General features: G+C 34.5%; 1 protein-coding gene across 2 annotated transcripts in view; it reads left to right on the top strand.

Moving 5' to 3' along the window:
- Window positions 1-14,738, top strand: part of atos (atos homolog atossa) — a 65,123-nt gene that overhangs the window by 12,076 nt on the left and 38,309 nt on the right. The window contains exon 1 of one of the 2 annotated variants that reach the window (XM_089712155.1): window positions 14,286-14,305. The exons of the other annotated variant lie outside the window; for it this stretch is intronic. The gene's annotated coding sequence lies outside the window, so the exon portion shown is untranslated. Of the gene's footprint in view, window positions 1-14,285; window positions 14,306-14,738 lie in introns of those variants that run through there. 2 annotated transcript variants of the gene reach the window in all.

Here is a 14,738-nt window from a genome sequence, read left to right as displayed (position 1 = left end):
CGTGACACACGTCTAATCACTGACTAACCTGATGTATGTGTTCAATGATTCAGTCAAACCGGCGACGTGACTGACGGACAACATGACGGTGACTGGTGTTTGTGGATACGTACACAAACCGTCACCGATCAGTCATCGGTGACTTGACGGTGACTGATGTGTGTGAGTGCACCCTTAGCCCTTTGTTTGAGTTAACGAGACAATAATATGCTTCCTGTAACTGGGGAGTTACTTGAGTTTATGTGATCCTGGTGTTAGTAGTTGGCATTACTTTATCTAATTAATTTATTTTTAACTGTTTGACAACAATGAAATTAATTATATTGTATTAACATTTACATTTACAATTTATAAATAACAATAATCAATTACTTAAAAAAAAAACTAGTAATAAAATATTCAATAATTTTCACAAACATAACAAAAAGAAAATTTCTGTAGTAGAAGTGGATTAGGTGTGAGTTGTGACGTCATCACGTCACACTAAATTCAATTTGGCGATGCCCCTGTACCATGATGTCTTAAAGCAGTATTATTTCCAATGTGGAAAAGTGACAGCGCTATATAGGTCGTCTAGCGTCATCTCCTTCCCACACTGGAATTAATACTACTGAGACTGCATATTTACCTGTATGTATTTTTTTACACGAATTTCATACTTTTCGTAATATTATTTTTGGTCTCTAATGTAATGTACCAAATTACATTCAAAACTGTCTAGCAGTTTTAAGCGTGATTGAGTGACAAATATTCATCCAGACATTCAATCATACAAATTTCGTTTTTATAATATTAGTAAGTAATAAGTATTGATTTTATTGAAGTTAATTAAATAAATAAAGGTCTGTTACTGTACAAAACTTGATTCGATAGTATACGTAGTACTTACATATTGCGTAACAAGTCAAAAACTGCGTTAAAAACAACCGACTTCAAACTTGCAATTGCAAGATTTACAAATACAGACAAAAATGCTCATAAAATAAAAACTACTGGGCCTATCCGAATAAAATTTTTATGGGACCAATTCGAAACCATCCCGCATCGAACAAAAAAAGAATCACGTAAATCGGTTCAGAAACCACGGAGTAATCGGTGTACATACATAAAAAAAAATAAAAAAAAAAAAAACATACCGGCCGAATTGATAACCTCCTCCTTTTTTTTGAAGTCGGTTAAAAAGTGGGGTAATGTCAAGGTTCTTATATTGTAGCATTTATATTTACCCGACTGCTTCAGATTTTGTTTTTTTGAATTATGTATGTACCGTGTACGTATGTTTTGGCACGGTTTTTCGTACAGCTACGTATTTGACCTTAGAGCATGAATATGTAAAACATCTTTTGTTCTTATTTAAGGATATTTTTGGCATATTTTAAGATCTAAAACACAGGTGTTTTGGCTCTGAATTTATCAATGGATATAATCATATAATAATAATTTTAAAATGAAACACATTCTCTGAACAGTTCCTGTGATTTGCGAGTTCAAACATACAATCTCTTCAGTAATGCAGCTTAATATTTTTAATATTGATAATATGAAGAGTTTGTTTGTTTGAACGCACTAAACGCGGGAATTACTGGTCCGATTTGAAAAATTCTTTCGGTGTTAGATAGCCAATCTCATGAAGAAAGCTATATTATCACGCTAAGACCAACAGGAGCGGAGTAATGCGGGTAAAACCGCGGGGCAGAGCTAGTGGTAAATGTAAGTCATGAATTCTTATTTCCCTTGGTCATAGTCTCATGGTATTACGCGTGAACGACTGGGCCGATTTCTATATTATGTATTTTTTATTATGTTTGTTATAGTCAGGTGAAGGTTCTTATGTAACTAAAAGAGTTCAGAGAGTTGCACAGAAAGAAAGACTGATTTTATCGCCTTTCTTTTCATTTTGTAGGGCTGTTTATTTTTTGTTGAAATAGTTTATTATTTTCAAGTCTATTTGAATGCATTTTCAGTGTTTTTCCCGTAACTAGAGCGTTTAAAATGAAGGCGACGACGTCTGTCGGTATCTATATATGTCGTATATGTAACTGTTAATCGTAAACAATCGAAACTATCGATGTCGATGCATTATTAATCGCTTCACTGTTCCAATTTTAGCATGTGCGGCCCTATCGAGGGGGTCGGTGACCTCGCCGTGTGTTTTTTGTCCTTTAAGATATATCGTAGGTATTGTATAATATAAGGAGATGCTGTTTCGGTTTTAATTGTGTTTTTAGGTTAGGTAGGTGTGGAAATGTTTGCGGCGTTTATAGTAAATAGATAATATAATTTTATCATTTGAAAGTGGTGAAGGTAAACAAACTGTAGTTTTTATTTTTATTATTGTCATGTTGAATGATATTTTATCCCCATATTATATTCTTTAAAATATATATACTATTTTTCTTCCATAATATTTACAGACAGCAAAAAAGCAACAAAAATAACTTTTAATTTTACAAAAAGCCGGTATATCGATACATATACGTTTATCGATAGCCCGCACATCACTATCGCAGCCCCAAAGGTCTGTAACCTCGCTGGGGGTTTTTAAACCAAACCAGGTGCGTGCTGCGTAGTGTGCTTTTGTTTTTTTCATGGAGAGAGCCAATTTTACGTCGTGAGTCGGGAAAAATAAATAAATACGCGTGGGTTAAGCGCGAGTCGGGAGGGAAAGGGTTCCGTAGCTAAAGATGTTGATGTTTTCATTTTGTTTTGTATTAGTTTTTTGAAAGAAAGAAAGAAAGAAAGTTAATTAATTATTAGTTTAGTTTGTAGTTATATTTTATTACACCAAGAACCATCCTTGGTTTCCATTATATTGATTTCAGTATGTTAACCAAAATCAAATTGTTACTTTTTAAGTTGTAATTTTTTACTTTACTTTTCTTCTTCATAACATTTCAGTTTTCACCTAGCATATAGTAAAGATTTTCATCATGTATTAAATAGTTGAAAAATTTTATCATTGTAACAGCAATAAGTTTACTTCTGTGTTGTTCTGTAATGTTTAATATATGTACTTATCAAAAACGATGCCGCCGTTTTGGCGCAAAAGCTTCAAACGTTCAGATAGAAACACACTTTTTATTATGTTGAAATATCGATGAAACTATCACGCATGCGTAACCTATTTAATAAACGACGCAACAGATTTCACCTACTTTTTAAATAGAACTTCGAGGTGGGCGACTAAAACCGCATTTATCGATATTATCGTGTAATTATATCGATACGCGTGCATCACTAAAGCAATTCCTCGTCTGCAAGGGTCCCCAACCTCTTATAGGTTTTCATACTGGTCAAGTGTTTTAATTTTGAATGTGCGTACATGCAATTTTGACTCTTATTATCTTTATAAGTATTGATTGTTAAGGCGAGAATCGCGTGCATTGTTTTTTATTGTATGTTGTGATTTTTTTTTGTCAAATTAGTTTAAATTTGATTGAATACGTAATAGATATGTAATGGTATTCATATAAGAATTTAACCAAATCTGTTTAGCAGTTTAGTAGTTTCTGTAGTTTACTTCCGTTAAAAGATAAATATAATACAAGTTGGCCTACTACTATTGAATTTCTCTTCGTGAACACTTTAAAAGTTTCTATTCAGAAATCTGACTGAAACAAGCTAAAATGGCTGCAACAAATATGATAAAACTTCGCTTACAGATAGTTAATAACCTTCAATTAATAAATGACATTGTTTAACCTGTCCGATAGATTTGCACAAAAAATACACACATGAATATTAAATTAAATTTTTTAGTATCAAAAGTAAGATATTTTGAGCTAGTAACAAGCGCAAAAAGAAGTACCTATACAAGTTTTTTGTACTGTTGTTTGACCTTACGTTGTTAAGGTTATAGACCTCTACAGGACCTAGGTATATACCTAATATATTACTCGAGTTGTTTTAAATGGACTGAAGTTAGTAGTATCTTATGTTAATGGACCTATTTCTTACTATTGCTATAGCCCTAGTACCTATCCTAGATCCGGGATTAGAAAAATAAAAAAAATATAAAGTAATAAATAAATATTTGAGAACCATAAAATCAAAACATTTTATCCTTGTTACCTCTGTTAGCTACCACAATCGAGAGTTTCGTACAGGAAATTATTGGGCGTCTCATCAAAATAAAGCTACTCACGGAAAATTAGCTTGATAGTAATCCAGTGCAAAAATGGGCGATGGATCCTGAACTATTGAAAAATCGGCCCTTAGTCTTATATTCTGAAATTTGGCACACAGAGATAGATTTTTATAATCTGCAATAGTGACTAGGTTTTTTTATTATTATCCTATGATTCCTATTTATCAAAAAATAATAAAAAATCTTAGAGAAGTATAAGATTAACTTTAATATCATTCCGAAAGTATGTATGGATGTGGACGATGTGGTGATGTTTGCTGCTCTGACACGCAAGAACTACTCAACCGGTTTTAGTGAAATTTACTGCGTAAATAGATTGTGGAGTGACATATAGGCTTTTTATCACGGAACGAGGGTACCGCCACGTGATAAATTTAGTGAAATTTATTAATTTACTGTATATATCTATATAATAATAAATAATGTAATACTACCGTACGCCCATGGCTTTGCTCTAGATCTTAAACAAATTATTTAAACCAGTCTCGTAAACCACGCTATCTGTTGGTGAAAACAGTATGAAAATCGGTGCAGTATACTTTATGATAAACTCATACAGACAGACAGACGCAGCGGAGGACTTTGTTTTTTAATATACTAGCAGTTCCCCTCGGTTTAACCCGCATTGCTCCGCCCCTATTGGTCTTAGCATGATGATGTATAGACAGCCTATTGCTTTCCTACGTAAATGGCCTATCCAACAGTAAAATATTTATTCAAATCGGACCCGTAGTTCCTGAGATTAACGCCTTCAAACAATCAAACTCTTCAACTGTATAATTTAAGTACAGATTTAGTGAAAGACCGTATGCATTGTATAAAACAATTTGTTATTTCAACAGTACAAGCAAACAGACACAATTATATTTATATGTATATGTTACGGCTAAAGGTAGGTGAGAACATAAACTTAAGATTAGCCGGCTAAACTTAGGTTTATTTTCGACGAGGTGTTAATGTTAGTTTGTTCTATCTTTAGCCGGCTAAACTTAAGTGTAACCGCAGGCCCGTGGCTAAAAATGTCGGGGTGGGTAGATTTGGTTACTATAATACATGTAAGGAACAGGGCGAGTGTTTTCTGGCACTTCGCCGGCTGCTGCCGCAGCACGCTCGCTGCGCTCGCTCGGCTCGTGCGGGTCTTAAGAGTTCTAACCTAACCTAACCTAGCCACCAGCTTTCTGCCCTGAGTCGGGGTGGGTAGATTTGGTTACTATAATACATGTAAGGAACAGGGCGAGTGTTTTCTGGCACTGTGCGGGCCCCTCAAGCCCTCCACCGGCCCGGCGCTAACCAAATCTACCCACCCCGACATTTTTAGCCACGGGCCTGCGGTTACACTTAAGTTTAGCCGGCTAAAGATAGAACAAACTAACATTAACACCTCGTCGAAAATAAACCTAAGTTTAGCCGGCTAATCTTAAGTTTATGTTCTCACCTACCTTTAGCCGTGACATATACATACACACACGAAGTCATTCATACGGCGGGAAGTGTGAAATAAAAATGAGTGCATTGCACCGTACAATAAATATACTTATTTGAAACGACGCCAACAAGGAAACCCGTCGCAATAGCTTGTATCAATGACTTGTAGTATACACCTTCATTGACTTATTTTGAATGAATAAACTAAAACAATCGCTGTTCACTACATAGTATAAAACAAAGTCGCTTTCTCTGTCCCTACTCCCTATGTCCATATGTATTATGTATGCTTAAATCTTTAAATCTACGCAACTGATTATGATTCGTTTTTTTTTAATAGATAGAGAGATTCAAGAGGAAGGTTTTAGTGTATCTACTTATGTAATTTATTAGGTTGTAGACAAAGTGGGCGAAGCCGCAGGCGGAAAGCTAGTCATAGGTAAACGCATGCAATTGTTGTGATTTGTATTGTCACTGATTATTATTGATAAGTGTACAAGTGGATCTTCTTTCGGCGCGTTGAGAGTAAAATTTCAAGATTGCGTCATGGCAATACCGTCACGTCATGGAGTAAGGCGACCATTTTGGTATTTTTGAAATCCAAAGAAGTTTTACTTCTGACACGTGTGCTCTTTTTTCTCAAAATAGAAATATAAATATTTTGTGCTCACAATCAGTGATCAACTAAGCAAAAAAAGTATTTTTTAAACGTTTCGCTTTCAAGTGGTTTTGTTCCACTACCGGGAATCGAACTGACGAGCCCAAATGGTTGATGAATCATAAGTGATTTGGTATTTCTCGGAAGATAGCTATAACTGTGGCTAATCCTTTTTGTGATTTATATTTGAAGACTAGGATCTTTTTCTAAAACAAAGCATTTTTTCTCATAAAATAATTTATTATTTTCTTATCTCTATATAAATTAAATGCAATTTATTAATTATTTCGTACGAGCAAAACGTTAGGGAAAATCTAGGAAATAATAATTAAATACTAAGATAAATTTTACTATCGCATATTGATAATTAGAATAAACAAGAATTATTCATTAACAAATGCAACAGACTTTGACCCTGTTTTAGATTCACATTGTATCATTTTATTTTATCGTAAATCTGTACTTAATATTATAAAGCTGAAGAGTTTGTTTGTTTGAACGCGCTAATCACAGGTACTGCTGGTTCGATTTGAAAAATTATTTCGGTGTTAGATAGTCCATTTATCGAGGAAGGCTATAGGCTATATATCATCACGCTACGACCAACAGGAGAGGAGCCACGGGGGTGAAACCGCGCGGAGCGGCTAGTTAATAATAAATAAGAGTCTCTTAACAATATTTTAGAACAATAAACTATATAGTAAAGTAAATCCGCATCCTAACTCTACTTTCCATATAAAAAGTATCCCTAAAAACTAAACAATACTAAAAACTCGGATACAAAGTTCAACGTATTCCATTCAACGCTCCCCCCCACCCCTGTCTAGACGTACGGGAACAGCTGACTTTTGTTTTGATTCCATCAGTGTGGCGTCGCGTCTCGCGCGGGGCGGACGTGTTCGCGCACAGCTGTGACAATAATACGTGGTGTGTGCAGGGATATGGATAGGGGTTTATTGTTGTTTTGTGGTTGTTGTACATAAAAATAGTTTGTTCATTTTGTAGGGGTTTAAAAATAAACTCGTTTTTGTTATTTTATCAAAATAAGTAATAACTTATACTCTGAACTCTCTTGATATTGAAGTCAGATCATAAAAAAAAACACACAAAATCATTTTATTTGTTCAATAACTTGTTTAATTACTTATTAAAAAGTACAGCTGTACTAAACAAGCGGTGGTTAAGAATCAAAACAATTTATTTCTCTTTGTTTGTTTTAAAGTTCGATCAATCTTGTCTAGTCTAGACGGTTATGAAATTTAAATATAATTATAATAATGTCGGTAGTTGAAAGGAATCAGCGGCCTTTTTTATTTTCGCTCAGTCGCTTCTCGACGCTTGTGCTGTGCGGACGTGCGATAGATTCTGAACAAAGATATTAACAAGAGATAATAATATTACAGTTTTATTAATTTTAATTTTTTTAGTAGCTTTTTCTTTTAATTACTTAAATAAAAAATAATGCGGTTGTTTTTCCATGTTGATGTCAAAATTAAAATTATTATATTTATTTTATTTAAATTAATTTGATACAGAATCCAATGCTTTCCCCATTTTTAATAGATTTATAATTTAATGATTTGTTTTTGTAAATTTTTGTTAATCTTTTCCTGTTTTTTATTTTCAGCCATCATAAAATGACGTTAAGACCTAGTTTTATTTAAATATAGACTGATAATTATTGTGATATAACTTGTGATAATAGTGATAATGTTTTGTTTATTTGGACGGAGTGAGTATGGGATTGATTATGCTAGATTAGATTAGACTTTTATTTCGTGTAGTTTGATTCAGTATTGTATTTGTAAACATATAGTTAGGGCATGCAGAACCGGATCCGGTTCCAAGTTTTTGAAACCCGGTTCCAAATCGAGCTCAGAACCGGGTAGAACCGGGTTACCCGGTTCTTTTATAATACTTCGGAAAAAATACGAAATTAAACAAAAGTAACTGTAAAAGTACCTGATAGGCCTTTATTTTACGCGGCTTATTTTATTAAATTAATAAAGAAACAAAATTTCAATACTTCTCTTTATTTATCAGTCTTATAAAAGTACCTTGGCCCTTAGTCAAACGTCAGTATCGCCGAGGAATAGAAATTGCTAACGCTAATTATTGACATAAGCATTAAGCTCATGATATTTTGGTAATGGTTCGGTCACACTACCAACGACGATGACGACCACGACCAAAATTCAAATCTTGCCAAAATTTATTCAAAATAAAATACATATTTAAATCTCCCGTCATTACGGTACTCGGAAAAAAATTAATTCGAGGTAAATTAATAAAAAAATAGTTTTTTTTTGCGATTTTCGCCGAGACGGCAAGTTTATCATACAATCACCTAGAACCAAAATTGTACACCATAAAATTATCTATAAAAAAGATTAAATACATTTTTTTCTAGGAGCTACCGTTTCTACGAAAAACCTATTTTTTATCCATTGATCTCGAAAAAATTTTTTTAATTGTGTTTGCACAATTTATTTAATTTCGACTGGATGAAAATTTTGTTCGTGGTCGTCGTCGTCGTTGGTAGTGTGACCGAATCCTTAGGCAAAACATCATACGCTTATGTCAATTTGTATCGATAGCGTATTCTATTCCTAAAGGTGGCGGTTCGCGCCGCGACAGAGACAAGCGACCGAGACAGGAGACCGCGGCCGAAGACCGCGACCGTTACTTGACGTTCGGCAATGTATAGGCGACAGTTCGCGAGCGAGACAGAGACAGGAGACAGAGACGCGAGACGGGAGACAGCGAGACCGTCGCTGCCCCAGACCAGTAGTGTCTCGTGTCGCGCTCAAAAAGCACAGCCGAAAATACTTTCTGAATACATTATCATCAAACATTAGGTGCTTGTTCACTAATAGCGAAAATGATCCTTCTTGGCCTCTAGTTAAATATAATTCTTTAATAGGTAATCTTCTTCTAGTTTTGTTTTTGTAATAATAATATAATAGCAAATCATCGTCTTCTTCTTCCTCCAATAGAACTTCTACTACTTGGTTTTCCATCATGATACAAAACATAACTGACTACATCGACGCACTCTGATACTTATTAACTTTTCGGTCGTGAAGAAACTGACACACTTGTCGCGGTCTCCGGTCTCGGTCTACAGTACATGCAGAAGAGACCGAGACACTTGTCGCAGTCTTCGGTCGCGGTCTCCTATCTCGGTCGCTTGTCTCTGTCGCGGCGCGAACCGCCACCTTTAGCGTTTTGACGGTTGTCTCGGCGCTCTTGTTATCATAATATCACATAAAAACATGACAAGTACCCAGCTGTAGGTTTTGAGTCCCATGCGAATGTCGAAATTTTCGAAAATTTTCAGCATTTACGGCTGTATCTTTTGATGCGTTGGCTTGTGAGTTCGACTTTTTCACATAAAAGGGACCGAAGACTTGAGTATTCGATATAAATTTCAGCTTGATACCAAAAACAAAAACATGAATGGATCATTAAATATGAATCAGTAAAATTAACAGCTTTTCAAATTCACGAGAAATCTAATAAAAATATTTCTGTAGCCTAATTTTTGTCATTTTCGAAGCCTAATTTTTTTTGGTAATACAACCGTAGGAAACTTATAGCATCTAAGGTTAGACAACCAATCGGAGCCACGTTTGAGGCGTGGCACGAAAATTCGCGATGCACGTGAGTCTGACGTTGCCAGATACAATAAATTTGTTAAAATAATGCAGCAAAATATAAATAATACTTTATATTTTAATATTTTGGTCGGAACCGGGAGAACCGGGTTTCATACTATTCAGACCCGGTTCTCAAGATCATCAAAAAACCCGGGTTTACCCGGGTTTTTCGGAACCGGGTAAACCCGGGTGCATGCCCTACATATAGTATATGCTTATCGGGATTTATTACACAGTGAGCTTAGCTTTTATTTTAATAAAAACTTCTATAAGCGCGTTGAGAGTAAAATTTCAATGAGGCGTCATGGCAAATCCGTCACGTCACGGAGTAAGGCGACGATTTTGTTCTAACACGTGTAGGTACTCGGCACTCACTCTTTTTTATAACAGAATGAGTACAGTATTATCACACGATAAAAAAATAAACTAACAGCTTTAGGTAATTAATATATTTATATTTTATTAGCGGCCCGCCCCGGCTTCGCCCGTGGTACATATGAAAAATAGATGTTGGCCGATTCTCAGACTTACCCGATATGCACAGAAAATTTCATGAGAATCGGTCCACCCGTTTCGGAGGAGTATGCAGACTAACATTGTGACACGAGAATTTTATATATAAGACTAGCGACCCGCCCCGGCTTCGCACGGGTGCAATGCTGATACTAAATACACTACAGAAAAATTGTGAACGTTGTATAGGTATAAAAATATAGCGGCCCGCTCCGGCCTCCGGCATCGCACGGGTATAAAATACATAGCCGGGCGGCCGCAAACGCCATCCTGCAATTTTTAAATCTGTAATATCTTCGAAAATATTCACTTAAATCATACGGTGTAAAGGGCCATATAGATCTATATTAAATGAGCAATGTATCCATGGTATTTAATTGGTTAAGGATTAATGCTGTATTGGTTAAAATCGCTTCGAAAATTAGCCATTATTTGTCGTAAAAAGTAAATGACAAAAAAAAGTTATTGTGGGTTATCCATAAGAGATAGACATATACTATCGCGGACTTTTCTGTAGACCTTTTCAATGTGTATAATACTTATTACATTATTTTGATAAAACTCGTAGGGTTCAGCCTGCGTTTGCAATGTAAGCGGAATAAATGTAATTTTTTACGACATCACATTAGAAACCTCAAAAATAACAGTACTTCTGTAAAATAACAGTACGTCAGTGTTGTTCTACTTAATGGATCTTATTATACATATAAACCTTCCTCTTGAATCACTCTATCTATTAAAAAAAACCGCATCAAAATCCGTTGCGTAGTTTCAAAGATTTAAGCGTACAAAGGGACATAGGGACAGGGAAAGCGACTTTGTTTTATACTATGTAGTGATAATATATTTAGATGAGCACAAAATTAAAGTGTCTGTTTATTTACGACTAGCTGTGTCCTGCGGTTTTACCCCTAGTGCTCAACTCCTGTTGGTCTTAGCGTGATCATATACATATAGCCTTCCTCGATAAATGGGCTATCTAACACCAAAAGAATTTTTCAAATCGGACCTGTAGTTCCTGAGATTAGCGCGTTCAAACAAACAAACTCTTCAGCTTTACATATAATATGTATTAGCATAGATTAATTTCCAAAACAGCAGTACATAATTATAATTACTAAAAATTCGTTACCAATTAACCGTTGTAATATATAAGATGATAGATTTCCGCCTGCGACTTCGCCCGCGTTTTCAAGGAAACCCGCATACTTCCCGTTCCTGTGGGATTTCCGGGATACAAAGTAGCCTGTCTTATTCTGGGTCTTCAGGTACCTACATACCAAAATATCATTAATTGTTATCGGTTCAGTAGTATTTGCGTGAAAGATTAACAAACATCCATCCATCCGTACAAAATTTCGCGTTTATAATATTAGTAGGATTCTATGCTTACTAAACTTTTTGTATTTACCAATTAAAATATGGAATTGGACATGCTTCGAAAAAAATTACGTACAAAACTGCGTGCGTCAAACACGGATAAAAATTTAGAAAAAAAATATACATCAAAATCTGGGAAATTCATTGGTTTGAGAGTTGAAAAAAATTTGAAGTCTGCGCAAATATTAAATTGATAAACTTATTTCGTGATATCTGTGGTGATATCTTTCACCAGTAGTTATAATGTTTGGTCTCCTTAACCCGCAGTATTAAAATTAGATTATGCTTTAGTAAAAATATATGTTTTATTTAAATTGGAAGGAAAGAAAGCAGATATATCCATACTAATATTATAAATGCGAAAGTAACTCTGTCTGTCTGTCTGTTACTCAATCACGCCTTAACTACTGAACCAATTTGCATGAAATTTGGTATAGAGATATTTTGATATCCGAGAAAGGACATAGGCTACTTTTTATCCCGGGAAATAGGATAGGTTTTATACCGGAAATCCCACGGGAATGGGAACTATGCGGGTTTTTCTTTGACTGCGCGGGCGAAGCTGCGGGTGGAAAGCTAGTATAATATAATTCATTAGGTATAGGATAGGTAAACGACATTTAAAATCTTAACCTATAAAAAAATATGATTTTTCATGCAAAAATCTCTTAAATAGGAAGGAAATAAAAACAGATGGTACCTGTCAATTCCTACGTAGATATATGTACTTAGGTATAGGAAAAGGGACGTCTAGACCGTGTCTAGTTGAACCTAGGTCAATGTTCAGACAACAAAGGTTTTCAGGAGGGTTCATTGAATTTCATGGTACAGTTTACCCGACTGCGCGGGGAGGGTTAGGTTTTTCGTATGTATGTTTCTTTGGCACACGCTACAGCTAAAGCGCTGGACGGATTTCGATGAGGTGCCGTTGTAATCATCAAAATGACATAGGCTACATAAATAAGCAGTGGCTTTTTTTGGTTTCATAATACATACATAATAAGTAATAACAATTCTTCTTTCAGTTACCTACAGGGAAGATGGTTAAGATTTTCTGTGTATTTGGTCATCTATACTAATTATATAAGCTGGAGAGTTTGTTTGTTTGAATGCGCTAATCTCAGGATTTTAAGAACTACTGTTCGCAATGAAAATTTGATTTTCATAGAAAAACGTGGGCTGTAGCCTGTAACTAAAATATTATGTTTACTTGGAAAAAATATAATAATTTATATACTTACGTAAAATTATTTATGAAATAATTAGATGACTTGTAATGCGTCGCTATTTTTTTTAGGCCTATGACTGTATATGATCATTTTTTCGCTTTTAAACATAATTTATTTGTATTTAACGTTCACATTAGGAAATTTTCTTGCTCTAACAATGTCTATAATACTACCGTAGAAACAGGGAACCCTCTAATCTTGACTGTAATTTGAGACATTGAAGTCTAGACTACAGCCGGGACCCTAGGTTGAGAGGCTAAGTTTAGTTCCTAACGTTTTAATATTTACCGTTCCTATTCATTTGGTGTAAAAGTTATTGTTATGTCTTTTTGTTGTATTTTGTGAATTGCAAATCAAAAATTATTGAGAATTGACATTGTAATTAAAAAAATAACCTTTGATTAAATTAAGGAAATATACTTTTGAATTTTTTTATTAATTAAATATCTACTCGATATTTTTTTAATACGAACAACATTTAAACAAATGTAAATAAAAATATTTGTCCGCTTTTTTTTTACATTTTTCAAAAGATTACTAGGATAGCAGAATTACTAAGATATTCGAGTCTATACTCGAAAGTTTAAATAGTTACCTAACAAATGATTTCCTTTTTGTTACAGGTGAGTGTACGAAATTATTTCAAGACTGTGAAGATGATAAGGAGATTGAGGCAGAGGTAAGGGGAGGTGTAAAGGAATTTGTAAAAGGTTTGAAAGGTCTTGTTGTATGGGGTAGTTGATTCTTTCAAATAGTGAATGTCGATTCGTTGTATAATATACCTAGAGGTGCCTAGAGTAAATGTACTGAACAATTTTACAGTTAACATTTTCTTAATTATGAGGGCCTGAAGATCTGTAGGTTTCACAGTGATCAATACTTATTTTATTATTGTTTGTAAATGGTTCATATTGCGTTTTTCTGGGTCATAAATACAATGTGCATACTCGCTACTTGCAACTTTTGAAATTTATTTTTCTTTCATATAGGTAATCAGGGAGACTTTATAAATCAAGCAGAGCTAGATCTAGGTTTTAATTCCTAGTGGAGAAAATACGTATTTTTTATATATTGTCGTTACCAGGAGGGTGTTTACCACCTAGCATACTAGGAGGGGCGGGTTTTAAGGAGTTCACTTATATTGATTGCACATACAAGTAACGTTCACCTATCCAAGTGTGGGTGATATATTATGCTAGTGTGTGTAGCGTCCGCGAATGCGTATTGATGAAAATATACTTTCACTGCGCTGTCGACCTGGATACGTAAACTGCTCTGCGTTTATGCAATCCTGGTACGTTTCATTTCCATTTTTATATGAAAAGTTTATTTAATTTGATTGAATCCCCAGCTTATTCAGAAATGAGGATACATACAAATGGAAAACCTATATAATTTTGTGTAAAGTTACAAGTAGGTACATAATTTTAACCACGTTTTCTTCATAAGTTTTTCGCATACATTTTTTGTTAGGTATTTAATACAATATGTTAATTATTATGACAATATCACATTTCGTGGTTAGAAGCTGTGGTTGTTGACACCTTCCGGTAAAATGATTATCTTATCTATTACAATATACACAGGAATTGTAATGAAACACCACCACAAAATATTTATTTACTGGGTTTTATTGAAATTCTCCTACTTTGTTCATTTTCAAACATTTTGTGTTGCGGGACATTTTTCATATAATAATATTATTAGCGCTACGGGAATGGCACTTT

The sequence above is a fragment of the Colias philodice genome, chromosome 28 (assembly GCF_061535455.1).
Source record: "Colias philodice isolate Cphi_HAF_F1 chromosome 28, ilColPhil1 Martin Lab GWU primary, whole genome shotgun sequence".
Taxonomy (NCBI): Eukaryota; Metazoa; Arthropoda; class Insecta; order Lepidoptera; family Pieridae; genus Colias; species Colias philodice.
Note: the sequence above shows the minus strand (reverse complement) of the source record. Positions and strands in the feature narration are given on the sequence as shown.